At 42.9% G+C, this 17500-nt stretch overlaps 1 protein-coding gene across 1 annotated transcript in view; it reads left to right on the top strand.

Moving 5' to 3' along the window:
* The window catches only part of lpar2b (lysophosphatidic acid receptor 2b), a 36850-nt gene that overhangs the window by 5386 nt on the left and 13964 nt on the right, over positions 1-17500 (top strand). The gene's annotated exons all lie outside the window — the stretch shown is intronic.

Genomic DNA, 17500 nt, shown 5'->3' with positions numbered 1-17500 from the left:
TAGCCACAATAAGGATTAGGCACAATAGTGGAATTTGCGGTTTGCCTTCTAAATAAAAGTATGTAATTGACTGTGATGCAAATGAATAAAGAATAGTAGAATTATGCCATACGTTTACTTTGAAGGCAAACCACAAAATCCACTATTGTGGCTAATCCTTATTGTGGCTAGCTTCACATAGATCGGTCCAACCACCATTAATCAAATAAGAACTGTCTTATAAATAAGGGTTATTTTAGAGGATGACACCTAGCTATATAGTTAGCTAGCTAACTACAGCTACTGAAACAGATGTTGTGTTGCTATGCTTTTGGGGAAGAACATTGTTTGCATCCATGAGCTAGCTAGCTTTTTTTTAATGACCAGCACTGTAGGTGCGCGAGACAACTTTACCAGCATCATAGCATACGTATCGATGATTCGTTGTGACATATGAAATACGAGTGATGGTGTAATAACTACTTAAAAAATGTATGAACGCGTTAAATTATTATTTGACGTGCAGTCATTTTCGGGTCCTGATTGGTCAACACGTCAAATAGTCTTATTTGACGTATCTTTTTTGACACGCAAAGACCCAAACGGAGTTCCATAGAAATCCTGGTTGAGAATGAAACCACTGAACAAATGAACAATGAAACAGCACAGCGAGTAAGTGAAAGAAATAGGTTTTGGTTATGTTTTACTGGTAATGGGGACAAACGTAAATGGCAACAAAATAACTTTTTGGTCAGTGTGTGTAACCTATATAAAACTAGGCAAGACAGTTAAGAACAAATTCTTATTTACAATGGCGGCCCGGACGCGCTGGGCCAATTGTGTGCCGCCCTATGGGACTCCCAATCACGGCCGGATGTGATACAACCTGGATTTGATCCAGGGACTGTAGTGACGCCTCTTGCACTGAGATGCAGTGCCTTAGACCACTGCGTCCGTGTGTGTGTGTGTGTGTGTTAACGATTTAACTGTACTAGAATGCTTAAAAGGCCGCAACATTTTTAAATATCGGTTATCGGTATCATTACTGTTTTTTTGGCAAGGATAAATATCGGATATCGGACCGAATGGTTTCGGACAATCCGAATGGTTTCACCTACAAACTATTATGACCACACAATGGAAAGATGGCTCTCACGAACACGATGGTGTTCTCCGTTCACGGAACTCGTCTGAAGGTAACCGGTACCAGTTAAACAAGTAAAATAAATTGAAGTATGAAGGTAGTTTTTGTGCCTTCCCTAAAAATGAGTGATATGTGTGCAAAAACATGTGAAAACAAACCAGATTTCCCGATCTACTAGATATGGGGACAGACACCTCAGAACCTTATGATTTATATTTGGACTGGTTTCTTTGCCATTTAATGAATGTGTTATTCAATGTGTTTCTCCCCCCCAATGGCTTTAGACTTTTAAGAATTAAAGATAGAAGATCTGTGAACATCTCTCTTCCTCTGAGTACAGAGAATCATGTCACCTCCTCACTTCCCTTCTCTCTGAGACACACACACACACACACTCTCTAGGACCCCCTCCCAGCACCAACCTACACATGTAATAACATGGATGACCCCTGGACCATGACTCTAGGCTTTTAGAACAGCCACTGAGCCTGTTCTGGTGATGTCACACTGTAACATGTTACCACAGTCTGGACAAAACAACATGGTCTGTATGGAACAACAACTGACTCCAAATGGCAGAATTTGGTCTTGGGACATAGTTTGTTACAACTGACTGTTTTGGCTTGGTAGCCTTCTTCAGTTTGTAGGGCAACGGAACAGTCTCCTGTACACACACATAGTTACACACACACACTCACCATAATACTGTGTGTGTGGTAAGCTACAGGATGTAGGTATTTTAGCATGGCCCATTTGTAACTGCCAGCTCTCTGTTTGTCACTCTCAGTTAAAGGGTAATGAAACACTAGTCTTCAGAACACCAGATAACTGGAAATCGCCATATTGGCATTGTTGCATCATCGGCAGGAGAGTGTTGGAATTCCTGAATTCTTCTGAGCCCTTGACCTCTGCGTACATGAATGAGCATACTTTATGTACATGAATGAGCATACTTTATGTACATGAATGAGCATACTTTATGTACATGAATGAGCATACTTTATGTACATGAATGAGCATACTTTATGTACATGAATGAGCATACTTTATGTACATGAATGAGCATACTTTATGTACATGAATGAGCATACTTTATGTACATGAATGAGCATACTTTATGTACATGAATGAGCATACTTTACTGGTGTCAAACCATATATGAAAGTATGATACATAATTTGAAAGCTGAGAAACGGCCCTTTCAAATGATATGACGTCCAATACACATCAATCAAATGGTAATCAGTCAAGAAAAAACACCTGTGAAATGTCTCGTGAGCTTTTTCTCCCCCCCAAACAACTGCCTTCAGCACAACTTCCTAATGACGATAGACTCAATATGCTCTACGTTTTTCTCTTTCTTATTTTGTAAGGATTGATCATTTGAAATCAGTAATACCTTTTACTGTGAATGATGAGTTACAGCTGTTTTAGTGAAAGGAGGTATTTTTCTATTCTATGTTCTGTGATCAGACACTTTATTATCTGGATAGTATATTAAACACACACAGTACCCTCAGAAACTATTCATACCCTTTTACTCTTTCCACATTTTATTGAGTTACCGCCTACATTTGAAATGGATTATATTGAGATTTTGTGACACTGGCCTACACACAATACCCCAATAATGTCAAAGTGGAATTATGTTTTTAATTTAATATGAGAAGCTGAAATGTCTTGAGTCAATAAGTATTCAACCCCTTTGTTATGGCAAGGAGCCTAAATAAGTTCAGGGGTAAAAAAATTGTCTTAACACGGGTTAGGTTCTAAGATTCTGGTACAAATTCCAATCGGACTCAGAAGAATGCTCAAATGGATTTATTAAACCACACTGGATCATACAGCTGCAAAGACAAAGTATGAATACATTTTTTATTTATTTAACCTTTTATTTAACTAGGGAAGGCAGTTAAGAACAAATTCTTATTTAAAATGACTGCCTACCCTGGCCGAACCCGGATGACGCTGGGCCAATTGTGCGCCGCCCTATGGGACACCCAATCACGGCCGGATGTGATACAGCCTGGATTCGAATAGGGATTGTAGTGACGCCTATTGCACGCACATATATTTATAACCTCTGTTTGTTCCCTCTACTCAGACAAGCCCCCCTTCCGAGTCTAGGATGTACAATTAATCTCTGTTGCTAGACAGGTGGTGTTATTGTCCCAGCTTGAGTCCAGAACCTTTGGTTCTCCTCCACCCACCTCCCTGTCTTCTTATCAGTCCAGAGAAGCCTCGACACTAGGGAGTATATGTTCTAGCAGCCTGCCGCAGTCACATATTGAAAGAATATAATGATATAGAACAGTGAAGCTATACCACTGAGATAATATAATGATAAATAGTGAAGTTATAACACTGAGATAGTATAATGATATAGAACAGTGAAGCTATAACACTGAGATAATATAATGATATTAAACAGTGAAGATATAACACTGAGATAGTATAATGGTATTTAACAGTGAAGCTATAATACTGAGATAATATAATGATAAACAGTGAAGATATAACACTGAGATAGTATAATGGTATTTAACAGTGAAGCTATAATACTGAGATAATATAATGATAAACAGTGAAGATATACCACTGAGATAATATAATGATAAATAGTGAAGCTATAATACTGAGATAATATAATGATAAACAGTGAAGATATACCACTGAGATAATATAATGATATTAAACAGTGAAGCTATAACACTGAGATAATATAATGATAAATAGTGAAGCTATAACACTGAGATAGTATAATGATATTTAACAGTGAAGATATACCACTGAGATAATATAATGATATTAAACAGTGAAGTTATAACACTGAGATAGTGTTATAGCTTCACTGTTAAATATCATTATACTATCTCAGTGTTATAACTTCACTGTTTAATATCATTATATTATCTCAGTGTTATAGCATCACTGTTTAATATCATTATACTATCTCAGTGTTATAGCTTCACTGTTAAATATCATTATACTGAGATAGTATAATGATATTAAACAGTGATGCTATAACACTGAGATAATATAATGATATTTAACAGTGAAGCTATAACACTGAGATAGTATAATGATAAATAGTGAAGCTATAACACTGAGATAGTATAATGATAAATAGTGAAGCTATAACACTGAGATAGTATAATGATATTTAACAGTGAAGCTATAACATACAGAAATAATATTGTGATATATAACAGTGGAGTTATAACACTGAGATAATATAATGATAAACAGTAACATACAGATAGAATATTGTGATATATAACAGTGAAGTTATAACATATATATAATGATATAAAACAGTGAAGCTAAAAGACAGTGTTACATGTCAGTAGTTTACAAACAATTCGCTCTAACATACTGTATGACTCCTATCTCACCCTTATGGAAACACTCTGTCTCAGAGACAGGCTCCCTTTGTTATATGATTATAAACATACTAAAACATCCTCAAGTCAATTAGTCAGTTTCCAACACAAGTCACATCATAAGTTGCATGGACTCCCTCTGTGTGCAGTAAGAGTGTTGAACGTGATGTTTGAGTGACTACCTCATCTCTGTACCCCACACGTACAGTTATCTGTAAGGTCCCTCAGTCGAGCAGTGAATTTGAAACACAGATTGAACCACAAAGACCAGGGAGGTTTTCCAATGCCTCACAGAGAAGGGACATACACTAGTGAGGTCATATTAGTGAAACAAAACCTTTATTGAATGAATAAGGTAAAAGCCCCAATGTGCTACAAAAAGCCATGCTATCATAACTTTATATACAATATTTATCTCGGGGATATTGGTCTGGAATTACAAAATATGATCAAAATAAGGCATCTAATAACAATAATAGTCTTTTCCAACTAAAACATTGAATGTACATACATTCCACTAGGCCTGTAGCCTAACACACCAGGAGTCACAATGGGAACACGTTAAAAGCATGTAAGGGAAGTGAAATGACCAGTGACAGTCTGAGTTACTGGGTGAAGACTAGGTCCCTTTACTATGACCAGTGACAGTCTGAGCTACTGGGTGAAGACTAGGTCCCTTTACTATGACCAGTGACAGTCTGAGCTACTGGGTGAAGACGAGGAGTCCCTTTACTATGACCAGTGACAGTCTGAGTTACTGGGTGAAGACTAGGTCCCTTTACTATGACCAGTGACAGTCTGAGTTACTGGGTGAAGACGAGGAGTCCCTTTACTATGACCAGTGACAGTCTGAGTTACTGGGTGAGGACTAGGAGTCCCTTTACTATGACCAGTGACAGTCTGAGTTACTGGGTGAAGACTAGGTCCCTTTACTATGACCAGTGACAGTCTGAGTTACTGGGTGAAGACTAGGAGTCCCTTTACTATGACCAGTGACAGTCTGAGCTACTGGGTGAGGACTAGGAGTCCCTTTACTATGACCAGTGACAGTCTGAGCTACTGGGTGAGGACTAGGAGTCCCTTTACTATGACCAGTGACAGTCTGAGTTACTGGGTGAGGACTAGGAGTCCCTTTACTATGACCAGTGACAGTCTGAGTTACTGGGTGAAGACTAGGAGTCCTTTACTATGACCAGTGACAGTCTGAGTTACTGGGTGAAGACTAGGAGTCCCTTTACTATGACCAGTGACAGTCTGAGCTACTGGGTGAGGACTAGGAGTCCCTTTACTATGACCAGTGACAGTCTGAGTTACTGGGTGAAGACTAGGAGTCCCTTTACTATGACCAGTGACAGTCTGAGCTACTGGGTGAGGACTAGGAGTCCTTTACTATGACCAGTGACAGTCTGAGTTACTGGGTGAAGACTAGGAGTCCCTTTACTATGACCAGTGACAGTCTGAGTTACTGGGTGAAGACTAGGTCCCTTTACTATGACCAGTGACAGTCTGAGTTACTGGGTGAAGACTAGGAGTCCCTTTACTATGACCAGTGACAGTCTGAGTTACTGGGTGAGGACTAGGAGTCCCTTTACTATGACCAGTGACAGTCTGAGTTACTGGGTGAAGACTAGGAGTCCCTTTACTATGACCAGTGACAGTCTGAGTTACTGGGTGAAGACTAGGTCCCTTTACTATGACCAGTGACAGTCTGAGTTACTGGGTGAAGACTAGGTCCCTTTACTATGACCAGTGACAGTCTGAGTTACTGGGTGAGGACTAGGAGTCCCTTTACTATGACCAGTGACAGTCTGAGTTACTGGGTGAAGACTAGGAGTCCCTTTACTATGACCAGTGACAGTCTGAGTTACTGGGTGAAGACTAGGTGTCTTTACTATGACCAGTGACAGTCTGAGTTACTGGGTGAAGACTAGGAGTCCCTTTACTATGACCAGTGACAGTCTGAGCTACTGGGTGAAGACTAGGTCCCTTTACTATGACCAGTGACAGTCTGAGCTACTGGGTGAAGACTAGGTCCCTTTACTATGACCAGTGACAGTCTGAGCTACTGGGTGAAGACTAGGAGTCCCTTTACTATGACCAGTGACAGTCTGAGCTACTGGGTGAAGACTAGGTCCCTTTACTATGACCAGTGACAGTCTGAGCTACTGGGTGAAGACTAGGAGTCCCTTTACTATGACCAGTGACAGTCTGAGTTACTGGGTGAAGACTAGGTCCCTTTACTATGACCAGTGACAGTCTGAGCTACTGGGTGAAGACTAGGTCCCTTTACTATGACCAGTGACAGTCTGAGCTACTGGGTGAAGACTAGGAGTCCCTTTACTATGACCAGTGACAGTCTGAGTTACTGGGTGAAGACCAGGTCCCTTTACTATGACCAGTGACAGTCTGAGCTACTGGGTGAAGACTAGGAGTCCTTTACTATGACCAGTGACAGTCTGAGTTACTGGGTGAAGACTAGGAGTCCCTTTACTATGACCAGTGACAGTCTGAGTTACTGGGTGAAGACTAGGTCCCTTTACTATGACCAGTGACAGTCTGAGTTACTGGGTGAAGACTAGGAGTCCCTTTACTATGACCAGTGACAGTCTGAGTTACTGGGTGAAGACTAGGAGTCCATTTACTATGACCAGTGACAGTCTGAGCTACTGGGTGAAGACTAGGTCCCTTTACTATGACCAGTGACAGTCTGAGCTACTGGGTGAAGACTAGGTCCCTTTACTATGACCAGTGACAGTCTGAGCTACTGGGTGAAGACTAGGAGTCCCTTTACTATGACCAGTGACAGTCTGAGCTACTGGGTGAAGACTAGGTCCCTTTACTATGACCAGTGACAGTCTGAGCTACTGGGTGAAGACTAGGAGTACCTTTACTATGACCAGTGACAGTCTGAGTTACTGGGTGAAGACTAGGTCCCTTTACTATGACCAGTGACAGTCTGAGCTACTGGGTGAAGACTAGGTCCCTTTACTATGACCAGTGACAGTCTGAGCTACTGGGTGAAGACTAGGAGTCCCTTTACTATGACCAGTGACAGTCTGAGTTACTGGGTGAAGACCAGGTCCCTTTACTATGACCAGTGACAGTCTGAGCTACTGGGTGAAGACTAGGAGTCCTTTACTATGACCAGTGACAGTCTGAGTTACTGGGTGAAGACTAGGTCCCTTTACTATGACCAGTGACAGTCTGAGTTACTGGGTGAAGACTAGGAGTCCCTTTACTATGACCAGTGACAGTCTGAGTTACTGGGTGAAGACTAGGAGTCCCTTTACTAGAGCCTATGTTTGTTATGTACAGTGCTTTCAGAAACTATTCACATCCCTTGACTTTATCCACATTTTGTTGCATTATATCCTGACTTTAAAATCAATGAAATATACATTTTGTGTCACTGGATCCACATGAATGTAGAAGTGTGGATACTAAAAGACCATGGTACTTACCTACGCAGCAGCAAGAGGAACTGATACTAAAAGACCATGGTACTTACCTACGCAGCAGCAAGAGGAACTGATACTAAAAGACCACGGTACTTACCTACGCAGCAGCAAGAGGAACTGATACTAAAAGACCATGGTACTTACCTACGCAGCAGCAAGAGGAACTGATACTAAAAGACCACGGTACTTACCTACGCAGCAGCAAGAGGAACTGATACTAAAAGACCATGGTACTTACCTACGCAGCAGCAAGAGGAACTGATACTAAAAGACCATGGTACTTACCTACGCAGCAGCAAGAGGAACTGATACTAAAAGACCATGGTACTTACCTACGCAGCAGCAAGAGGAACTGGCCCTCCCTACCTTCAGGCTCTGCTGAAACCCTACACCCCAACCAGAGCACTCCGTTCTGCCACCTCTGGTCTCTTGGTCCTCCCACCCCTACGGGAGGGCAGCTCCCGCTCAGCCCCGTCCAAGCTCTTCTCTGTTCTGGCACCCCAATGGTGGAACCAGCTTCCCCCTGAAGCTAGGACAGCAGAGTCCCTGCCCATCTTCCGAAAACATTCCTCTTCAAAGAGTATCCTAGTATCCCCCCCCCCCCCCCCCCTAGCTCTCTGACTTTACTGGTGGCCACGTTATTGAGGAAAAATGTACTTCCTGTGGAAAGTGGTTTTCCCACCTAGCAATCTTAAAATGAATGCACTAACTGCAAGTCACTCTGGATAAGAGCGTCTGTTAAATGACTAAAATGTAAAGTGTTTAGTGACACATTCTCTTCTTATTTACAATAAAAGTGACAAAGTGACAAAATGGCACAATACATTATTTACTATTCATTTATTTTGGGCACATAATAATCTGAAACACCAAAATGAACTGCAAATGCATCCAACAAGTTTGTAGAGTCACGCTCATGGTGTAGTAATTGCGTACTAGAAATATGGGACCAAATACTAAACTTTTGACTACTTTAGGGGTGTCAATACTTTTGACCCCTACCTTTTTCAGAAAAAATGTATTACTTGTTAAACAAAATTAAGCTAGAAGCCTATGAAATGACTCCTGTTTTTTGGGGCGACGTACTGAAATGAAATTTCATATTAGTAGAAAATAATATAATTTACCCATTTATTTTTCGCATACAATATAGCTCGGTATTTGTGTGATTTATTTATCATCTTAATCGAGGTTGTAAATAATTTCGGACACCACTGTGTATATAAACTCAGCAAAAAATGAAACGTCCTCACTGTCAACTGCATTTATTTTCAGTTATTTTTTTTAGCTGAGTTTATAAATCCATGTTTCATTTGAACTGTACTTCTACCAGATACCTAGATAGATGGAGCTGTGAGGTACTTCTACCAGATATCTAGATAGATAGATGGAGCTGTGAGGTACTTCTACCAGATACCTAGATAGATAGATGGAGCTGTGATGTACTTCTACCAGATACCTAGATAGATAGATGGAGCTGTGATGTACTTCTACCAGATATCTAGATAGATAGATGGAGCTGTGAGGTACTTCTACCAGATACCTAGATAGATAGATGGAGCTGTGAGGTACTTCTACCAGATACCTAGATAGATAGATGGAGCTGTGATGTACTTCTACCAGATACCTAGATAGATAGATGGAGCTGTGATGTACTTCTACCAGATATCTAGATAGATAGATGGAGATGTGAGGTACTTCTACCAGATACCTAGATAGATAGATGGAGCTGTGAGGTACTTCTACCAGATATCTAGATAGATAGATGGAGCTGTGAGGTACTTCTACCAGATACCTAGATAGATAGATGGAGCTGTGAGGTACTTCTACCAGATACCTAGATAGATAGATGGAGCTGTGAGGTACTTCTACCAGATACCTAGATAGATGGAGCTATGAGGTACTTCTACCAGATACCTAGATAGATAGATGGAGCTGTGAGGTACTTCTACCAGATACCTAGATAGATGGAGCTGTGATGTACTTCTACCAGATACCTAGATAGATGGAGCTATGAGGTACTTCTACCAGATACCTAGATAGATGGAGCTATGAGGTACTTCTACCAGATACCTAGATAGATAGATGGAGCTGTGATGTACTTCTACCAGATACCTAGATAGATGGATGGAGCTGTGATGTACTGCTACCAGATACCTAGATAGGTGGAGCTGTGATGTACTTCTACCAGATACCTAGATAGATGGAGCTGTGAGGTACTTCTACCAGATACCTAGATAGATGGAGCTATGAGGTACTTCTACCAGATACCTAGATAGATAGATGGAGCTGTGATGTACTTCTACCAGATACCTAGATAGATGGAGCTATGAGGTACTTCTACCAGATACCTAGATGGATGGAGCTGTGATGTACTGCTACCAGATACCTAGATAGGTGGAGCTGTGATGTACTTCTACCAGATACCTAGATAGATGGAGCTGTGATGTACTTCTACCAGATACCTAGATAGATAGATGGAGCTGTGATGTACTTCTACCAGATACCTAGATAGATGGAGCTGTGATGTACTTCTACCAGATACCTAGATAGATAGATGGAGATGTGAGGTACTTCTACCAGATACCTAGATAGATGGAGCTATGAGGTACTTCTACCAGATACCTAGATGGATGGAGCTGTGATGTACTGCTACCAGATACCTAGATAGGTGGAGCTGTGATGTACTTCTACCAGATAGATGGATGGAGCTGTGAGGTACTTCTACCAGATACCTAGATATATGGAGCTGTGGGGTACTTCTACCAGATACCTAGATAGATGGAGCTGTGATGTACTTCTACCAGATACCTAGATAGATGGAGCTATGAGGTACTTCTACCAGATACCTAGATAGATGGAGCTATGAGGTACTTCTACCAGATACCTAGATAGATAGATGGAGCTGTGATGTACTTCTACCAGATACCTAGATAGATGGATGGAGCTGTGATGTACTGCTACCAGATACCTAGATAGGTGGAGCTGTGATGTACTTCTACCAGATACCTAGATAGATAGATGGAGCTGTGAGGTACTTCTACCAGATACCTAGATAGATGGATGGAGCTGTGGGGTACTTCTACCAGATACCTAGATAGATGGATGGAGCTGTGAGGTACTTCTACCAGATACCTAGATAGATGGATGGAGCTGTGATGTACTTCTACCAGATACCTAGATAGATAGATGGAGCTGTGAGGTACTTCTACCAGATACCTAGATAGATAGATGGAGCTGTGAGGTACTTCTACCAGATACCTAGATAGATAGATGGAGCTGTGATGTACTTCTACCAGATACCTAGATAGATGGATGGAGCTGTGATGTACTTCTACCAGATACCTAGATAGATGGATGGAGCTGTGATGTACTTCTACCAGATACCTAGATAGATAGATGGAGCTGTGAGGTACTTCTACCAGATACCTAGATAGATAGATGGAGCTGTGAGGTACTTCTACCAGATACCTAGATAGATAGATGGAGCTGTGAGGTACTTCTACCAGATACCTAGATAGATGGATGGAGCTGTGAGGTACTTCTACCAGATACCTAGATAGATGGATGGAGCTGTGAGGTACTTCTACCAGATACCTAGATAGATAGATGGAGCTGTGAGGTACTTCTACCAGATACCTAGATAGATAGATGGAGCTGTGATGTACTTCTGCCAGATAGATAGATGGAGCTGTGAGGTACTTCTACCAGATACCTAGATAGATAGATGGAGCTGTGAGGTACTTCTACCAGATACCTAGATAGATAGATGGAGCTGTGAGGTACTTCTACCAGATACCTAGATATCTGAAACGGTTTCGTCTTCAGCTAAGACTTCAGTTGGTCTTGGGTGCATATATTGTGGTTGAAACACTGTCTGCTGGCATAACAGTGTTAAGGATAACACATTACATGCACATTCACATTTCCTCAAGAGATGCTGAAGGAAATAATTTCTCCACTCCTGTTCCCGAGACGACCTTAACATGTAGTTTCATTTCACTGCAGGGAATTCATAATTACGCTGCAGGTTATAGGCCTGTCCAGTGTCCATATTTCAGTTACTATTCCATTTAACCCATATATTTAAATTAAGAATATTCTGTTTAGTCATGGATACAGGGATACTCATGAGTGGGATATCAAAGCTGCATCTAAACAGCTTATCCTGAAGACGACCCTAAGCAGGATGGATATGAGCTAGTATCTAGTACCAGAGGGAGCAAAACAACCCCAAAACGTCACTGAACCTCCTCGATGTTTGACTGCAGGGAAGGTGTTCTTTGAAGGCTGTAAACATAGAGAAGTTGTGCTTTACCTAAAATCTCTGATTTGGTCTCATCTGTTCACAGGACATTCTCCCAGAAGGATTTTGAAATGTTCAGGTGTGTTTTGGACAATTCTGATGTCTCTCTCTCAGCAGCGGGATCCCGCTGGGTCTCCTACCATATAACCCCCTTCCATTGAGTTGGAGACGGATGGACAGAGTTGAAACTGTCGTACCTTGTGTGTCTGAAGGTCAGCTTGAATCTCTGTGGCAGTTGTTCAAGGTGCTTCCTTCACCTTTCAAACAATCCGTCGCCGCAATCTTCTATCAAGTGTTCTCCTGCAGCCATGTCCTGGGAGGTCGACTAAAGTGGAATGGGCCTTGAACATCTTGATAACATTACGTACGGTGGAAACAGGAACATCAAGGTCTCTGGAGATGGACTTGTAGCCTTGAGATTGTCCGTGTGCTTGGCTACAATCGTGTGTCTGACTTCCTCAGAAAACCAGATTTTTTATTTTATTTTCTCCATGCTCATTGTGGTACACACAGTGACACAAAACAGATTGTCAGAACCTATAAGCACCTAGTAGTCCTACAGCTGTTTATATAGTGTTAGACAGTGAGGTCAGGGATATGGTAGAGGTCCTGTATGTTCAGTTAGACAGTCAGATCAGGGATATGGTAGAGGTCCTGTATGTTCTGTTAGACAGTCAGATCAGGGATATGGTAGAGGTCCTGTATGTTCAGTTAGACAGTCAGATCAGGGATATGGTAGAGGTCCTGTATGTTCAGTTAGACAGTCAGGTCAGGGATATGGTAGAGGTCCTGTATGGTCAGTTAGACAGTCAGGTCAGGGATATGGTAGAGGTCCTGTATGTTCAGTTAGACAGTCAGATCAGGGATATGGTAGAGGTCCTGTATGTTCAGTTAGACAGTCAGGTCGGGGATATGGTAGAGGTCCTGTATGTTCAGTTAGACAGTCAGGTCAGGGATATGGTAGAGGTCCTGTATGTTCTGTTAGACAGTCAGATCAGGGTAGAGGTCCTGTATGTTCAGTTAGACAGTCAGATCAGGGATATGGTAGAGGTCCTGTATGGTTCAGTTAGACAGTCAGATCAGGGATATGGTAGAGGTCCTGTATGTTCTGTTAGACAGTCAGATCAGGGTAGAGGTCCTGTATGTTCAGTTAGACAGTCAGATCAGGGATATGGTAGAGGTCCTGTATGGTTCAGTTAGACAGTCAGATCAGGGATATGGTAGAGGTCCTGTATGTTCAGTTAGACAGTCAGATCAGGGATATGGTAGAGGTCCTGTATGTTCAGTTAGACAGTCAGATCAGGGATATGGTAGAGGTCCTGTATGGTCAGTTAGACAGTCAGGTCAGGGATATGGTAGAGGTCCTGTATGGTTCAGTTAGACAGTCAGATCAGGGATACGGTAGAGGTCCTGTATGGTCAGTTAGACAGTCAGATCAGGGATATGGTAGAGGTCCTGTGTGTTCTGTTAGACAGTCAGATCAGGGATACGGTAGAGGTCCTGTATGTTCAGTTAGACAGTCAGATCAGGGATATGGTAGAGGTCCTGTATGTTCAGTTAGACAGTCAGGTCAGGGATATGGTAGAGGTCCTGTATGGTCAGTTAGACAGTCAGATCAGGGATATGGTAGAGGTCCTGTATGGTTCAGTTAGACAGTCAGATCAGGGATATGGTAGAGGTCCTGTATGTTCAGTTAGACAGTCAGATCAGGGATATGGTAGAGGTCCTGTATGGTTCAGTTAGACAGTCAGATCAGGGATATGGTAGAGGTCCTGTATGGTTCAGTTAGACAGTCAGATCAGGGATATGGTAGAGGTCCTGTATGGTCAGTTAGACAGTCAGATCAGGGATATGGTAGAGGTCCTGTATGGTTCAGTTAGACAGTCAGATCAGGGATATGGTAGAGGTCCTGTATGTTCAGTTAGACAGTCAGATCAGGGATATGGTAGAGGTCCTGTATGGTCAGTTAGACAGTCAGGTCAGGGATATGGTAGAGGTCCTGTATGGTCAGTTAGACAGTCAGGTCAGGGATATGGTAGAGGTCCTGTATGGTCAGTTAGACAGTCAGGTCAGGGATATGTTAGAGGTCCTGTATGGTCAGTTAGACAGTCAGATCAGGGATATGGTAGATGTCCTGTATGGTCAGTTAGACAGTCAGATCAGGGATATGGTAGAGGTCCTGTATGTTCAGTTAGACAGTCAGATCAGGGATATGGTAGAGGTCCTGTATGTTCTGTTAGACAGTCAGATCAGGGATATGGTAGAGGTCCTGTATGTTCTGTTAGACAGTCAGATCAGGGATATGGTAGAGGTCCTGTATGTTCAGTTAGACAGTCAGATCAGGGATATGGTAGAGGTCCTGTATGTTCAGTTAGACAGTCAGATCAGGGATATGGTAGAGGTCCTGTATGTTCAGTTGGTAGAGCATGGTTCTGTTAGACAGTCAGATCAGGGATATGGTAGAGGTTCTGTATGTTCAGTCAGATCAGGGATATGGTAGAGGTTCTGTATGTTCAGTTAGACAGTCAGGTCAGGGATATGGTAGAGGTCCTGTATGTTCAGTTAGACAGTCAGATCAGGGATATGGTAGAGGTCCTGTATGGTCAGTTAGACAGTCAGATCAGGGATATGGTAGAGGTCCTGTATGGTCAGTTAGACAGTCAGGTCAGGGATATGGTAGAGGTCCTGTATGGTCAGTTAGACAGTCAGATCAGGGATATGGTAGAGGTCCTGTGTGTTCTGTTAGACAGTCAGATCAGGGATATGGTAGAGGTCCTGTATGGTCAGTTAGACAGTCAGATCAGGGATATGGTAGAGGTCCTGTGTGTTCTGTTAGACAGTCAGATCAGGGATATGGTAGAGGTCCTGTATGTTCTGTTAGACAGTCAGATCAGGGATATGGTAGAGGTCCTGTGTGTTCTGTTAGACAGTGAGGTCAGGGATATGGTAGAGGTCCTGTATGGTCAGTTAGACAGTCAGGTCAGGGATATGGTAGAGGTCCTGTATGTTCAGTTAGACAGTCAGATCAGGGATATGGTAGAGGTCCTGTATGGTCAGTTAGACAGTCAGATTAGGGATATGGTAGAGGTCCTGTATGGTTCAGTTAGACAGTCAGATTAGGGATATGGTAGAGGTCCTGTATGTTCAGTTAGACAGTCAGATCAGGGATATGGTAGAGGTCCTGTATGTTCAGTTAGACAGTCAGATCAGGGATATGGTAGAGGTCCTGTATGTTCAGTTAGACAGTCAGATCAGGGATATGGTAGAGGTCCTGTATGTTCTGTTAGACAGTCAGATCAGGGATATGGTAGAGGTCCTGTATGGTCAGTTGGTAGAGGTCCTATATGGTCAGTTAGACAGTCAGGTCAGGGATATGGTAGAGGTCCTGTATGGTCAGTTAGACAGTCAGGTCAGGGATATGGTAGAGGTTCTGTATGTTCTGTTAGATAGTCAGATCAGGGATATGGTAGAGGTCCTGTATGTTATGTTAGACAGTCAGATCAGGGATATGGTAGAGGTCCTGTATGGTCAGTTGGTAGAGGTCCTGTATGGTCAGTTGGTAGAGGTCCTGTATGGTCAGTTAGACAGTCAGATCAGGGATATGGTAGAGGTCCTGTATGGTCAGTTGGTAGAGCATGGTTCTCACAATGCCAGGGTCATGTGTTTGATTTCCTCGGTGGCCTCCCATTTGAAGTGATCTTCTGCACAGTGCAGACACTACTCTGAGTGGCTGTGGATTAAGATGTCTGCTACGTAAAGGCCGGGTGATTATGTCAGGAGAAGGTTAGTTAGTGGTCGTGGTTTAGATATGTGGTGCTTTAGACAGGGAGAGCTGTACATCCATTCTGTTTGGCGGTCAGATAGGGAGACTGGTGGGAGGGACTTGGAGGCCAGACGACCATCTCTTAGTACACGCTCACACACCACAAACACTCCCTCTGCATTCCTCTGTTTCTGACTCCAACTCAGCTATTTAACACCTCTCCCCCCAATCCTTCATGTTTTCATTACCTTTCAGTCTCTTCCATTCCTCTCCTGTATACATTTAATCTTCCCTCTCTCGTTTCCACTCTTCCGCTTTCTATCTCTTTCTGTTTCCCTCTCTCTCCCTCTGTCTCTGTCGTAGATTGGGGCACCAAGGCTGTGTGTGTGTTGCTGTGTGTTTGGATTGAGATTAGGTTACACTGCTGGATTGTGTAATTGTGAGGTGTGTCTCTCTGCTCCAGAAAGCTGCTCTGTTGTTTCTTTTGTCAGGAGGAGAGTAGAGCCGAGGGAGGGAGGGAGGGAGGGAGAGAGGGAGAGAGGGAGAGAGGGAGGGAGGGAGGGAGGGAGGGAGGGAGGGAGGGAGGGAGGGAGGGACTAGTTACGTTACTGTAAATCACTACCTTCAGTCCACTAACCTGCTAGAATGAAGACATCACTACATAGGTAATATCTGGTTCAGTAAAGACGACACAGATCACACACTGAGCTAGAAGGAATGTTGTTGTTATCTAAACCCCAGCAGCCTGGTTTACAGTCAACACTGCAGAGGGATGCTGGTTCATCAGTGTTAACCTCAGGACCAGGACAACCTGCTGTAGGGATGCTGGTTCATCAGTGTTAACCTCAGGACCAGAGCAACCTGCTGTAGGGATGCTGGTTCATCAGTGTTAACCTCAGGACCAGGACAACCTGCTGTAGGGATGTTTGTTACAGGGATGCTGGTTCATCAGTGTTAACCTCAGGACCAGAACAACCTGCTGTAGGGATGCTGGTTCATCAGTGTTAACCTCAGGACCAGGACAACCTGCTGTAGGGATGTTTGTTACAGGGATGCTGGTTCATCAGTGTTAACCTCAGGACCAGAACAACCTGCTGTAGGGATGCTGGTTCATCAGTGTTAACCTCAGGACCAGGACAACCTGCTGTAGGGATGTTTGTTACAGGGATGCTGGTTCATCAGTGTTAACCTCAGGACCAGGACAACCTGCTGTAGGGATGCTGGTTCATCAGTGTTAACCTCAGGACCAGAACAACCTGCTGTAGGGATGCTGGTTCATCAGTGTTAACCTCAGGACCAGAACAACCTGCTGTAGGGATGCTGGTTCATCAGTGTTAACCTCAGGACCAGAGCAACCTGCTGTAGGGATGCTGGTTCATCAGTGTTAACCTCAGGACCAGGACAACCTGCTGTAGGGATGTTTGTTACAGGGAGGATGGTTCATCAGTGTTAACCTCAGGACCAGGA

This window comes from Salvelinus alpinus, chromosome 2 (assembly GCF_045679555.1).
Source record: "Salvelinus alpinus chromosome 2, SLU_Salpinus.1, whole genome shotgun sequence".
In the NCBI taxonomy this organism is placed as follows: Eukaryota; Metazoa; Chordata; class Actinopteri; order Salmoniformes; family Salmonidae; genus Salvelinus; species Salvelinus alpinus.
The sequence above is the reverse complement of the archived record's forward strand: the minus strand, read 5'-3'. Positions and strand labels throughout refer to the sequence as shown.